The sequence below is a fragment of the Hippoglossus stenolepis genome, chromosome 17 (genome assembly GCF_022539355.2).
Source record: "Hippoglossus stenolepis isolate QCI-W04-F060 chromosome 17, HSTE1.2, whole genome shotgun sequence".
NCBI lineage: Eukaryota > Metazoa > Chordata > Actinopteri > Pleuronectiformes > Pleuronectidae > Hippoglossus > Hippoglossus stenolepis.
The window spans coordinates 17852438-17866586 of NC_061499.1; the positions used below are offsets into that span (position 1 = coordinate 17852438).

Sequence of the window (14149 nt, forward strand, 5' to 3'; positions counted from 1 at the left end):
GTGAACCTGAATCCTCATCTGTGATATTTTCAGAATCTCATGTCTCCCAATCACGCCACAGATCACATTATTTGACTGCACTGTGCTCATGTGTTAAACATGCTACTCCACAGCCTGATACTACACGATTCATTGCATGGAAACATTTGCGAGAAGAGAAATGTCTCAGTGCGTCCTCGTTTCTGTAAATTGAGTGCTACAACACTGATCTGTCCATTTGCCCTGTGCCCTGCTTCTCCCATGTCCTTATTGCTGTTGGGTTCACTGTAGTTAACACATCTCTCACGGACCTTTACTTATAACCCTGGCTCAGCAGCTGATTCTAGCTCAGATTTAGTCAAATCTAATTTGCATTGCTCACTTACACATTCACAGATTACCAGCAGGCTCTTTTTTTTTAAATCCGCATGTCCTCCACACACGTCCATGTACCTGCAGTTGCCAGGAGCAATACAGTTTCCCTGCGAGGCTGCCTCATTCACCTCAGGCTGATGTTGCTGAACACACGCGCAGAGAGCAGTGCAGTTTGAGATGAGCCTGCACACTGACTCAGAGCAATTCCCTCAGCTCAGGCTTACCGTTTAAACCCCTTAACACACAGTTCCTCTTTCCCCCCTTAAGTAGCTCTAAATTTGGAAAAGATAATCTCATTTGCCCTGTCTGACATTATCATATACTCTATTCTGTATCACCTTGTTCCAGCTCCAGCCGTTGAACAAGCACGCAATGTTGTTTTTTTTTTGTCATGGCTGCATCATCCAGTCAGGAGGAAATATTCAAAATCTCTCATGCATGTCATTTACATTTCTATAAAGTTCACTCTGGCATGTTTGGTATCTTTGGATAATTTGGCATCTCAGCTAGAATGTGAAATCAAATTCTGTAAGTTTTTAATAATGTACTTGCACAGCATAAGTTTAAAGACTGACCCATCCTTAGATGCATGGAATTATCTGATCTATAATTAAATGTTTAATTCATTAATAACGTATGTACTGTGTATCTGGGAACAAAAATAGATGGCATAGATACAGATTATGAAATATTAAATCAATAATTCAAATACATTTACAAAGTCTCAAGTTACACTTGCACAATATTTATTTAAATTTATAGCCGCTAACTACAGCCTGATGGACAAGCTGATTTTTGCTTGATATTTCCTGTAATATCAGCTGTGACCAGCAAATTTTGCAGATTTATTTAACATTAACTCAATTAGTTTACAGAACAACAACAATGAAAAGCATTACAGGGTCAATGAATGCCCTGTTTATGTGCTGTGTATACTCAGATCGGGCAATGCTAACTTTTGATATTGTAATAAAACCATTTCATTGTATCATGATTATGGCATGGCAGTAAATAGCAGTGGGACATCATTGTCTTAACATATGATGTTCAAATATTTTTCAATCTATACTAAGCTTTATGTCGTGTCTATAGTCCTTTAGGATGCAGGTATACCACTAAAAAGCATTTTTGAACTACGCATGATTATATTTTAAAGGGGACATAGCATGCCCATTTTACCACAAGTTGATATGGTTCCTTGGGGTCTTAATGAAATGTCTGTAACATACTTTGGTCAAAATACCACAAGGATCATTTCAAACAGCACCCTTTTTACCCTGTATAAAACAGCCCTCCACAGAGTGACCTGTTTTGAGTGCCTGTTCCTTTAAATGCTAATGAGCCAGCTCCCCCTCCCCCTCTCCCCCATGATTTTAAACGATATAAATTACATATTTTATATGATATAAATTATCAAATATGCATCCCATACTTTGTATTCCCTTGTTGTCCTGGAGTTTTAATTTTCCCAATCACATAATTAAATGTCCCCTCTGCCCATCCACTACAAGCACACAAGCAGACAGACAGAGAGAGAAAGAGAGGGGGGGTGGGGGGCTATGAAGACCAAGACCATGTAGGAGACTTCCAGTTCCTTGTTACGACACAAAACCCAGGAAGCGCAATCGAGTCGCTCAAGCATGACGTTTCTGACTTAGAGGAACTATAACAAACACGCAAGTGTTTTTTCCCCAGAGTTTTTGGGTTGGTAGACATGCCAGATACCCACATTAACCTGTAGAAGCACTAACAAAGTGGAATTTGCATGCTATGTCCCCTTTAAGACTTCATTATGACGATTCTTATATAATATCATATAAACAATACAAGCTTTCACTTATAGGTCATAAATTCTGCCTCTTTCAGGTTAGTGGGTGGTACATAGTTTTTTTAATTAAAAAGTCAAAGTAATTTATTAACTTAATCAGTCTCTCAAAGATGGTTTCTCTAATTTTAGGTCATTTTATCACACTGATATATGTTCAAGTGTTAATTTTTTAAAACAAGTTTCAATTTAATTAGTTATTTGATGCTTTTAAAACATCATGATTGGTTGTGCACGTGTATCGCAGAAATTTCGCCACCGCGGATTCATTCCCTGACTACTACTGTGCAAACTCTGGCTCTAAATGACATCATTTGCATACATGAAATAAAACAGGAAATGAATACGGGTCACTGTTGACCGATGTTGTGCATTAGAAGGGGTTTGCATAGCTTGTGTGTTAAAGGGTTAACATATTCAGAGTAATCACCTGAACAACTAAACTCAACAGTGCAGTAAATCGAGGAAAATACCATAATGGCACACGAGATGAATGACCGACAGCTGATACATTTTCCGCTGTACCTTGCAGAACTGAGGGCAAAGGAGAATGAAAAGAAGAGCAGACAAGAAGTGCAGAAGATGAAAATGAGAAAAAGGTGGCAGATGACACTATAATTCTAGAGGCAAGTGAGCGGGAATCAGAACTCAGACGAGAGAAAAAGAATCTGCTAAATCAAAATCTGGAGCTCTTTGAATTGCTGGTACAAAAAAAAAAAAATTTCAGGAGAGATACAATGAGTTCAGAGCAGAGCTGACAGCTTTTTTGACGGCTTGAACATACTGGCAAACTTCGCGGGTGCATCAGGCCGGGTGAAAATGTACGTATTCTGGAGAAATTGGAAATAGTGTTGGCAAAATGGCTCAACAGTGCCCCCTAAAAGTTTAGTGAGTTTTTGAGTATGTCCAAGCCGTCAAAAATGCAAATCATTTCCCTGAATAATCAAACGAAAAGCAATAGGGCCTTTGCACTTTCGGTGCTCGGGCCCTAATAACGCATACAGCACAACACACATGAGCTGCAGGGGACAGTTTGTAGAAGCCAATCGCTCTTCCAAGCTCAGTATCAGGCAGCAGCAGCAAAACCAAACGCAGGTGAAGGTAGCTGCAGCTCCAGCCTATACCCTGAAAATTGATTTTGATGTTTACCCTCAAAAGGGAAAATCTCCAAACATTCTGCATGCACTCAAAGTTATATTTTCCTCCCTGCACTTCGGCTGATAGAAAGGTGGATAGAATGTAAAGCAGCTGCGATTATTGATGTGTGTTGTCGAGCACGTTCTATGTCCAAAATGAGACGTCTGTCTCATTAATCATTAACAAAGCAGAAGGTGTGAGATGGAATGGAATGGGCAGTCGCTTCGCAGGTTTGTCACCGCAAAATTGGTGTTCCCATGATAACTGGTGATTTGGATCTCTGTGTCTTTGATGAGGCCATTTTGCATGCAAACAAATGCTTTTCATGCACTGTCACTTAGAGCCGGATCCGTCCAGGAAAAGAATATAAATCAGCCCCAGTATTAATGTGTTTTGTCAAAGAAGTTCTCCTTTCAGGAGGGATCGTCTGTCCCATTAATCACAAACACTGGGGAAGGTGAAGGGAGCCTCAAATGAAATAAACAATTCCATTAGTACTTTCGTCAACATAAATATGTCTACGTCTGAAGCTGAAGGTTCTTTATGTTTCGAGGTTCTGATCATTGAGGTTTTAGAGTAGTTTTACACCAGAGGGATAAATGTTCCTTTTTATGTCGATGTGAAAATATGAGCCACAAAAGAAGATCACAGGATGTTTACTGAAACCGACTACACAAACAAAACAGCGTATTCTGTGGTAGATTCCTCCAAGGCTCTCACCGATGTGGCACACAACTAGGAGACACGCTTCAAACAGCCTGGTTCCTACTACAAGCAGCTCTATTCAAGATTCAGTCTTTGTTTAATATCTGACAATCTTTATCCAGACATCACGGCAGATCTGTCACTGCAGCCCATCAACAGATCGGATTTTTTTCTTCATGTATTGAGTGACTTCTCTTTCAGCGTGTCAGTCAGATCCACTGAGGAGCTCAGTCTGGCTCTGATCTTGTTCCAGAACCACTTCTGCATTTGGAAAATATCCACTTCTGTCAAAAAGAACATGAAGAGAGGACTGTCCTCTCCTGAGATCGACAGCATCGCTTGTTTATGCACACTTAAAAGAACCTATGTTTATGTTCAGTGGCATAGCACAGCAGGAAGGACGTGGTGTGATGTCTGTGAAGCCTGTGGAGGTCTGTTTGGACGCTATCAAATGTTTGACTTTGTCAGAAGAACATGAATAGCATCACATCCATTTGACCATGATTTTCTCCCTGTAACCCAAATCATTTGTTGCCTGAAGCCTCATTTATGCAGCCTTTATGAGAAGAGATAAGTCCATTTCTGCACACACACCCCCATGCGTCCTTTACGTTGGCATGGTTGTTAGGCAATACATCAAATGAGGAGGCAGAACCGAGGCCAGAGGTTCTGAGAATAAGAAACAGGCCAACGTTGGAGGATGTTGTGATAATGTGTCTCTTAAGAAAGACAACAACAAGTAAACAACAACCGATTACCACAAAACAGTAATCAAAAACTAAGCAACAACAATTCAAACATTAGAAAGTAAGCAAAAGCAGGTAAACAACAACATGTAAACACGAAAATATAAACATTAAAAAGCAAACAACTGGTAAATACAGTATCTCTGCTTCTCTGCAACTTTCCTTCATGTTGAGCTCTTTGATTTGGTTTGCTAATTTTTGCAGACCTGCTCGAGGCATGGCTTCAGGGATGGCAATGTCAGTCTGTCCGTTGGTCATGCAGAAAAGCGTGTGGAGACGTTCCTGCTCCCACGATGATGTATTCTAATAACTTCAGAGATGCCCTGACTTCTCCTCTAGATTGAGGTTGACATTTTTCTGCAGACATTTGTGTCCACCAGGATAAGTCATAAACACTTTGGTGATCATTTAACTTTACATCCAGTGCTATCATCATGTCAAAGCTTTAAAGTGCCTGATAAGTTTCGACGGTAAAAATGCTAAATTAACGACATTTCCATCAATAATAAGCGCTAACAAGCAAAGTAAAATGCATTGTTATTTTTATTTTTATTTCACCGTATCGGACTGACACAGACATTAACGGATGTCATGGCATTGACCACATTCTCTTAAGCAATTTGTCTAAAAAGTACAACGTTTGTTTTGTTGCTGCAATGTTGTATATGGAGCTGAATTACAGAGCTCTGAACTTGGGTCAGAAGATGGTGTTGATTGCTTAAGAGACCTCTGAAATAACCAACATGCTATACGACAAAATAACACCAGTTCGGTAAATCATTCAAACTTACATAAAAGCCACAAACTAAAATAGTAATAAAGCAAATTCAGTTTTAAATTTCATTTTAGGTAAAACATGACTAATCAATCTTTACTGCAGATAAACACAACGTTTTTTAACTTCACTTTTCACCATAGACTGTTTATAAAAAGCTCTGCACACAACGCCCAGCACAGAAACAATAAAAAGTTTATTGTAGAGGTGTTTGAGGCGGATTCACTAATGACAAGGAAAACTTCTGAATTAGTGTAATGGAAATTTACTTCATGACTTCTTAGTTTATGCTTCCAGCTGACATTTCAATCTAGGGTACAGCTCAACATAAACTGTATGGTGCACCCACTGTCTAGCATGTGAGCCCATTGTCTGTTCATGTCTTGCAGAAGTTGAAGTGTTTTTGGGTCAGGAGTAATCCACACAGAGACACTTAAATACGAGCACAGACACTTCACATTTAATCTCACTTGACACCTCCACCTCGCCTGTGTGATCCTTTCCGCAGAAAGCTTTTACAAATAAATCTACAAAGACAACTTGTCTCAGAACCTCGTTTGTTGACCAAAAATTTCAACCACAGCAGTTCAGGAGCAAATAATCTACATTTGATTTTTTTTAAACTCTTTTTTTCCCCCCTATCTGACTGATTTATACTCTCTAATCGATTATACTTTTCCTTGCTATAAAAATATTCAGCTGTGACACTTCCTGCAGATGTTTCACAACAGCAGACTTCCAGTTGAACAGCTTTTAATGTGAAACAGATGTGAGATGTGTTGAGTTTGCAATATTGGTAACAGTAGTAACAGCAGCAACAGCAAACTGTTAATAAAAGATATGACAGGGGAAATTAAACACTCAAATCTTCCGATCTCTAATAAATATTATCATAGAAAGTTTGCAATCCAAGAATTTATAGTTGTCAGTTTTAGTAGAGTGAAATGACTCGCCTCCTGTTAGCTATTTTAGACATGTGCCCATTAAAAACCTCTGGAGCCAAAACAGCTGCAGCACTTTTCATGCTGTTCAGATCTGTGATTTTAACCAGCCTCATCATCTCTTCCTCTTTATGAATGTGTGACACAGAAGGTGTGCCAGTAGCAGGAGGGAGGGATGGAGGAGGGAGGGATGGAGGAGGGAGTGCAGAGGCTTGTGCGGGCGGAGATATTTCTATCGGTGTTGTTACAAATTAAGCCGATGAGAACCATACAGTTTAAGACGATATTTTTTACATGATTGAAGAGCCATTAGTACCTCTACAGTCACAGATGCTTTTTTTATATCCCCCCCATTTGAAATCAACAAAATAAAAAAAGACTGCTAACATTCTAAAAGTTTCAAAAGTTGGTGAATGGTAACAGCCTGTATGCAGGGGACAGATGGACTGCTCTGGCAGACTTTTCAGTGAAAGTCTATGGGATTAAGACAGACTGCATTAAATAAGTTGAACCTCCTCAGGAAGAACAGCCAGCTCTGCCCTGTCTAATCTATTGCCACAGTGTTATCGGACCACTGCAGGTTGTTAATAATGGGGAAACCCCACCCCCCGCCACATCGTCGGGACTGTGCTGCCATGTGTTGGGTGGACTCAGGGACTTCCGGCTGTGTCAGAAATCCACCAGCAGCTAGTTTGCTTCAGTCCCAGCAGGAGTGCTAGGAGCAGTAAGTGGTGGGATCTGTCTGTGTCAGTCAGTAATAAAAATCTGTTATAGTCGAGGGCTAATGAACAGTGCACTCACAGTCAATATGACGTCTGTTTGTGTGAATCACAGCAACAATGCTATAATATAGTAGGAAGTATAGACATCAAATGTCATTAAAACAAAAGGTTGTAATCTGACTAATCTATCAAATGTAACCTTTTCTGCTATGTCATTTTTCTGGGCTGAATTTAAACTCTACAAATCAAAATCAACAAGCCCCTGACCTTTGAAATCAATTTCACCACAGCTTAATTTCAGTAAACACTCATGTCCCATCGGCTGGAACTGAGAGCAACACTCTTACACTGCCTACATGGGGCTGATGAGCTGCCACCCTTAGGTTCTTTTTCAGTTTCCTGAGCGACAGTCCATTTGAACAGTTTCAAGGCAAAGGTATGGTAATAATAATTTAAGTAGCAAGATCATGTTGTAAAAACTACTGACATGTTAAATTGCTGTGTTACAACTCTCACTTCAATATAAGTGCAAAAGTGCTATAATCAGTTCTTTTGATTTCTTATAACTAGCCTGCTCTGAACCTTCCTGTTTGGAATAGACTGTTGATGTGTTGATGTTCTGGTGTCAGGTTCGATGAAGCAGATGGACCCAGGATGCAGAGTTTTAAACAAAAGAGTCTTTTTAATGGAAACGTCCAACAGAAAAATAAGAATAAACGCAGGAATCTCAAAAAGGTAAAAACAGAAAAACAAAAAGCACACGGGGGGGGAAACACCAGAAGCTTACGAGGATGCAGGGGACGGGAGCTCAGGAGACAAGGGACACAAAAAGCACAGGAGATTACGACAGGACATAACGACGACGAACCAACAAGGACAAAGGGAAGCACAGAGGCTTATATACACACACAGGGAAGGCAGGAGTAATTGAACACAGGTGGAACACATGAGGACTGGTGCAGACAATCACAAAGACAGGAAGTGAAGAAAGAAAACACACTAGAAGCAGGGCCTACAAAATAAAACAGGAAACAGAACACGGAGTGGGAAAACCAGAGACACAGAAACAACAACACATACAAACATAAACACAAGGATATACATGAAACACGAGGAGGTAATAATAAACTGAAAACATTCTTATAAAGAGGCGAAATCTAAACGCTGAAAAGACGACACCATGACATCTGGAGTTATTTATTTTCATGAGTGAGTCCTCCTCAAACAGTTCTACAATATACTGTCACTTTTTATTGTTTGGGTGTTGAGCTTTTTATAAACAGTCTGTGGTGCAGAGTGATAGACAAAGCTCGAAAACTTTGTGTTCATCCTACCTGGTTTATCTGATGATGATGATTTTATAGTCAATGTTCATCACGTTAAATATTTGACACAGAGGCCGAAGTTCATGACTTTTCAAAATTAAAGCTCGATATAAGGCATTGCAGTAACAAAACAAATGTTGTGCTTTTACGTTGATGAGAAATTGCTAAATCAATTGTGGAATCAGTACTTAGACATACAATGCATCTACGGTATGCACAAGTGTTGTATTATCATTTGCTAGACTGAACACAGCACATACATGTAGTGGTCATTGTTTTAAGCAGGAATATATGTTTTCTAGAAAGTTACTCTTTCATTTTTGTCGTAAGCTTCAAAATTTAAATGTGGAAGGTACTTTTATGAAAATGTTTTATTCTTGTTTTATCAATTCTGTAATTGTAATTGTAAACATGTGCACGATTCATCACCTGTACAGGGTCAAGATTTAAAAGAATGCCCGAACAATTCTAGACGATTCTTGCCCACCCTGTGTTTACTGAGTTCTTGTTTCTTTCGTCTGGCCACAGATACAATCTGTCAAGACGTAAAAAAATCATCTGTCCCTGCTGCTACAGGCCTTTTACTGTAAATGACTCACAGGGATGTATTTGTATTTGCAAATATATTTATTGTTATTATGTGATTTGACCATATGTGGTTACTGCTGGCTGTACAACTAATTGCCCCACAGGGATCATAAAGATACCGCAAGAGATTTATTGAGAGCTGTGATGTCATGGGCCTGCAAAGGTACATAGACTACAACATTATATTGCTCTTATAATTTCAGTCATTGATAATCAGTAACTTCCACACATGCTGCACAATCGTTAAGGAGGATATGAAACTCAAACAAATACAAAACTATTACACGGATACATGTCGGATGCACTGGAAACTAAACTAAAGAAAAAACACAACATGCCCCCATGATTGACAAACGTTGAGACGCAGTTATTCTATGTTTAATAATATTAGTATCTCATGACAATACAATGAAAAATATGGATGAAGTTCAGAAATATGGTTGAAATGTTGGAGTCTGTCGTCTCTCCATTTCAAAGCTGGAATACTTGCAGGGTGGTTTGTGACTCACAGCCAGAGAGCCATGATGCAGAGGAGAGAGCTCCACACAGACGTCACCCGCCTCTCATCACACGCAACTGGTGGATAAGAGTGTCCGTCTACATTTTGTGTGAAAGTAACCAATGGACACTCAGGAAATCACCAGGGCCCGCCCCGCCGTCCTTAGAAACACTGCAGTTTTCAATAGTGCACTTTCTACGAAAGTGTGACCATCTTCTGTGAGCAAAATGTAAAATTCAGTTGCGTATCAATATTCATGAACTTTGACAAAGTTAGGGGAGAACGATTCTTACACTGTGAGTTTCACTCCGTGTAACAGTAGAGATAAATACATATATTTTGGATACTGACTATTTTATCATAATGTTTTATGCAGAGGAGACTTTGGCTGCATAGAATTGTATTTATTAATGTGTGTGTGTTTCCTCACTTTTATCACTTTGGAACCTTTTCAAGTATAAACCCTGATGTTATCAGGAGCAGTAGACATCATGGGGACCAAAGCCTGGTCCTAATGAAGCGAGACATCATTTCTAAGGTCCTGGTTAAGGTTAGATGTACAATTTTAACTGTGGTTGGGTCAAGATTAGGGTTTGGAATGGGTTTGTCATGGTTAAGGTTAGTGATAAGGTCTTGTTTAGGCTGTCCACAATGGATGGAAGTCAATGCAAGGTCCTAATGAGTATAGTTCCACAAATCTGTCTGTGTGTGTGTGTGTGTGTGTGTGTGTGTGTGTGTGACAGAACTTTCTCTCTTGGAAATTAGTAGCAAGCATGTCTTAAAATGTCATATTTAGGGTCCAACGGATATATGTCACAAGCAAGTGCCTTTTGAAAGTGAATTCAAGGAGATATAAGAAATCTGTAAATTTGTAAATAAATCTATAAATGTGTAGATAAATCTTTTAACGTGGCATAGTGGCCTGAAAGGTTGTGTTTTGCCCCAAGAGCTCGATATACAATTAAGTCATCAAATCTCAGGAGGACCTTATCATTGGCCGTCACTTCACCTGTGATCTTTGCTACACTTGTGTGAGATGATTTATCTTTGTCCGAAGTGTTTTCTTTACTCTGAGCATAGGTGTGGCAGCCATTTTCATAATTTGTCATGCATTTTGTTTGAAAAACAAACAAAAAAGAAAAAGAAAACTGCCTATAAAAACCTGGGCATGGTGGCGGCTGTCAATGAGACGGGCTCTTCAAACAAGTAACAAGTAGCTTTTTATTAATAAACAGAACGCATGACAAAAATGACAAAATATGGTTGCCTTGCTTATAACTAATGACTTGTGTGTGTTTCCAACTTTTCAGCCACTAATACCTAAGGAAACATTTACAGATTTATCTAGACATTCACAGATCTATGTAAGCATGTGCGGAATTGTGAATACATATTTACAAATCTGATTACTCACACAGAGTCTAAATACACATTTGTAGATTCCTGTACACATTTGCAAATCTGACTACGCAAACATGGATTGAGATACACACACACACACACACACAAACACACAAAAAATAGTACTACTACAATATTGGCCCCATGGATATTGACTTGCAGTTTCTTTCTCTCTGCTAGTCCTGTTCCCACTGCACATAGACAAAACAAGTTTTTTCAGATTTTAGCTATCGCTGTCTCCTCTGCTGTGGTGGTCCGTCTTCGGTGGAACATCAGGTGCAGCTGTTATTTGGATGCATTTCCAACAACACCCTCCAGATTTTGCACTGAAGACAAATGCCTTAAAATAACATATTACATGAACCCAAACCGTTTTTTTCTGTCTTGCTTTTCCCTAAATTTGCCGGCGCATCACCTCGATGCATTCCTGCAGTAAATCCGGACAAATGCAGGATGAAGTCCCACGATCGCTGTAACATGACTCATTCCTCCAACACGTTGTCATTCATCAGAGGGAGCAGTGCCTCCACAGAGACAAACGCAGAGGAATCTCACCTGACAGCAGACTTTACGAAGCCATTCAACCAGTTAATGGTTGCTCCACTGGATTGTTTGAAACTGTTTGACATTTTGCTACCTGGATGACTAATATGAATTTATATAGACACCACCTAAAGTCATGCTTGTTCTCGTAGGTATTAAATCCCGTTATCCAGAGTCTTAATTGAGAATGTTGTGAAACTCAAACTGGAGATAAGACGGCAAATGAAAGATAACAGGACGCTGCCTTGAGGTGGCCCCTGGAATCAAACCATCGGCAAGGTAGTCTGTAATCCAGAGCACCACAGGGGCCTCCACCTGCATCGCCCACGGCGTACCCCCCCCCTACGTGGCAGCTGTATGCTGCTAAAGGCACAGATAGAAAAAGAAATGATCCTTGTAGTGTATCAGAGGCAGCTGAATAGGAAGACTAACTGTGAGGCAGCTGGGCGATGGCATCGTCCACCAGGGGGATGAGCCTCAGGCCAAACTGACCCGGGTGGTCAAGGAGAAATGAACCAGTGCATGAGTCACTGAGTGGATTTCACAAACACTCAGATAATCCATGTTAACCTCATTAAGGAAAGACTCTGTCTCTCTTTACCTGACTACCCTAATATGACTAAGCATTTCTTTTTTAATTACAACTTACTTTCTCCTGGTCTTGATTAGTGTGATTCCCAGTAAAAACTTGACAAAGGAATTTAACCTTATTTCTCTTCAACATGACAAAGTTTCTAAATATAAAAAGAAAAGCATAGAGTCCTGGGAAAGTTGGATTTAGTGTCTGGATGGATTAAATAACATGGATCACACGTCAATTCCCACTAATCCAAAGCTGTTTGTGTAAATGTAGTAAAGGGATCAATACGGCTGGCTGGCACACTGGAGCTGTTCGATATCTCTGTTTACACAGCAGTTTTCTTTTGTAACGGAATATCAATACACATTCAGATTTCATCTAATAAAACCATGCAATCACGCTCTTAAAAAGTCTACTCATATGTGCACCCTCTCTGTTTTATATCCTCTAGTATAAAAAACTATTTTGGATCCGGTGTCCACCAGACGTGTTTTTTTTCATCAGTGCTATGTTTAAGCACTAAGTCCATTTTTGCCAGAGCACCTGATGTCTCTGAAGTCAATATATATGAAAATTAATATATTAAGTACTAATGCTAATATGTATTATCACCTGGCATGAAATAAAACATGTTTTTTCCTGTATGTGCATATGTCAACTGGCCCAGATTCTTCACAAAATAATCACATAGGCCTGCTTGTATAAGTAAATGCAGATAAAAAAAAAGAAAGACATTTTGTTGTATACAGTAATTAAAACAAGTTAAGTATAATAACAAAGTATCTGTTACCATATTGTTAATGAATAATTGCAAATGTATTTTAATACACTTGTAAAATGCATAAAATGTAGGAAAGTGACTGAAGATGTGACTTCAGAATGATTCTTCAGAAACTCTGCCAAAAGATCCTTGATCCTTGCAACTGTCTGAATGTGTAAAAATCCAAAACGCCACAAAAAAAAAACTCCAAAAGGAAAAATAACCAAGTAGACGATTGATGGTGAGCGAAACTAAAACACTACACCAGAAACATGAACAGACCAAGACAAAGGGAAACACAGGGACTTTACACAGGAGCAAAGTTGGAGCACATTAGAAACAGATGTTGAGATCTCAAGGGTAGGAATCGGGTCAAGGGCAGGAAGTAAAGCCAGAGAGACACACTTGGAAAGAAGTTTCAAAATAAAACCGGAAACAAAGAACTCAGAGTGGAAACAGATAAGCAAACACCGAACACAAACCCAGAACTCCAAACACAAGAAAAACAAGGTAAACGTCTATAACATAAAAAGTACATACAACAAGGTCACATAGAGGGAGAATCATAACAAAAGTGATGGGGTGTTAATCCATTGTTACAGATAAGTCCAAAATATTAACTTAAGCTTGTGAAAATGGTGCATGCAAATTCAAGCAAGCTACCCCTGTTATTCCATATTCAACCAGCTACTGGCTGTGAACATAAATTGGTCGACCCCCTTCAAGACTCAGCTGATGAAACCCAGAGCTGTTTCTGGTCTTTATGTTGTTTTAACCTCCACATTTTGACATTTTTTTACTGAGTGGATCTGTTAGCCATGATTCAGACTCAATAAAAGGACTCAATGCTGGCCTAGAATTTTTACAAAACTGAAAACGATTTGTAAAATGAAATATAAAAATATTTCATCCATAAGTGGGGACATTTCACATTCAAATTTCCCTAAATTGGAACGACGATAAGAACATTTTACTTCTAACCACAGATGGGGGACGATCAGCGAGCGGTACAAAGTGATTTGCCAGCGAGCCACTTCAGCCCATGTGGAGTGGATGGATGTTTCTGCCTACACTGTTCTCCTTCCTTAAATCCCCCACTCGGCTGAGATCGACTACTTTGCATAAATGTCAAACCACAAGTCAAATAAATGTATTTCAGTCTGTACCAACAAGAAAATGTGCCAACTGAACACTTTTTCGTTTTCCTGGCTGACCTATGGGACTGTGCGCAGAGGTTACAGGATACAT

General features: G+C 39.4%; 1 protein-coding gene across 3 annotated transcripts in view; it reads right to left on the reverse strand.

Moving 5' to 3' along the window:
- LOC118125268 (CMP-N-acetylneuraminate-beta-galactosamide-alpha-2,3-sialyltransferase 1) overlaps positions 1-14149 on the reverse strand; it is a 68177-nt gene that overhangs the window by 37678 nt on the left and 16350 nt on the right. The window contains exon 1 of one of the 3 annotated variants that reach the window (XM_035183703.2): positions 433-555. The exons of 1 other annotated variant lie outside the window; for it this stretch is intronic. The gene's annotated coding sequence lies outside the window, so the exon portion shown is untranslated. Of the gene's footprint in view, positions 1-365; positions 556-14149 lie in introns of those variants that run through there. One more of the 3 variants, XM_035183701.2, reaches the window with a different exon arrangement.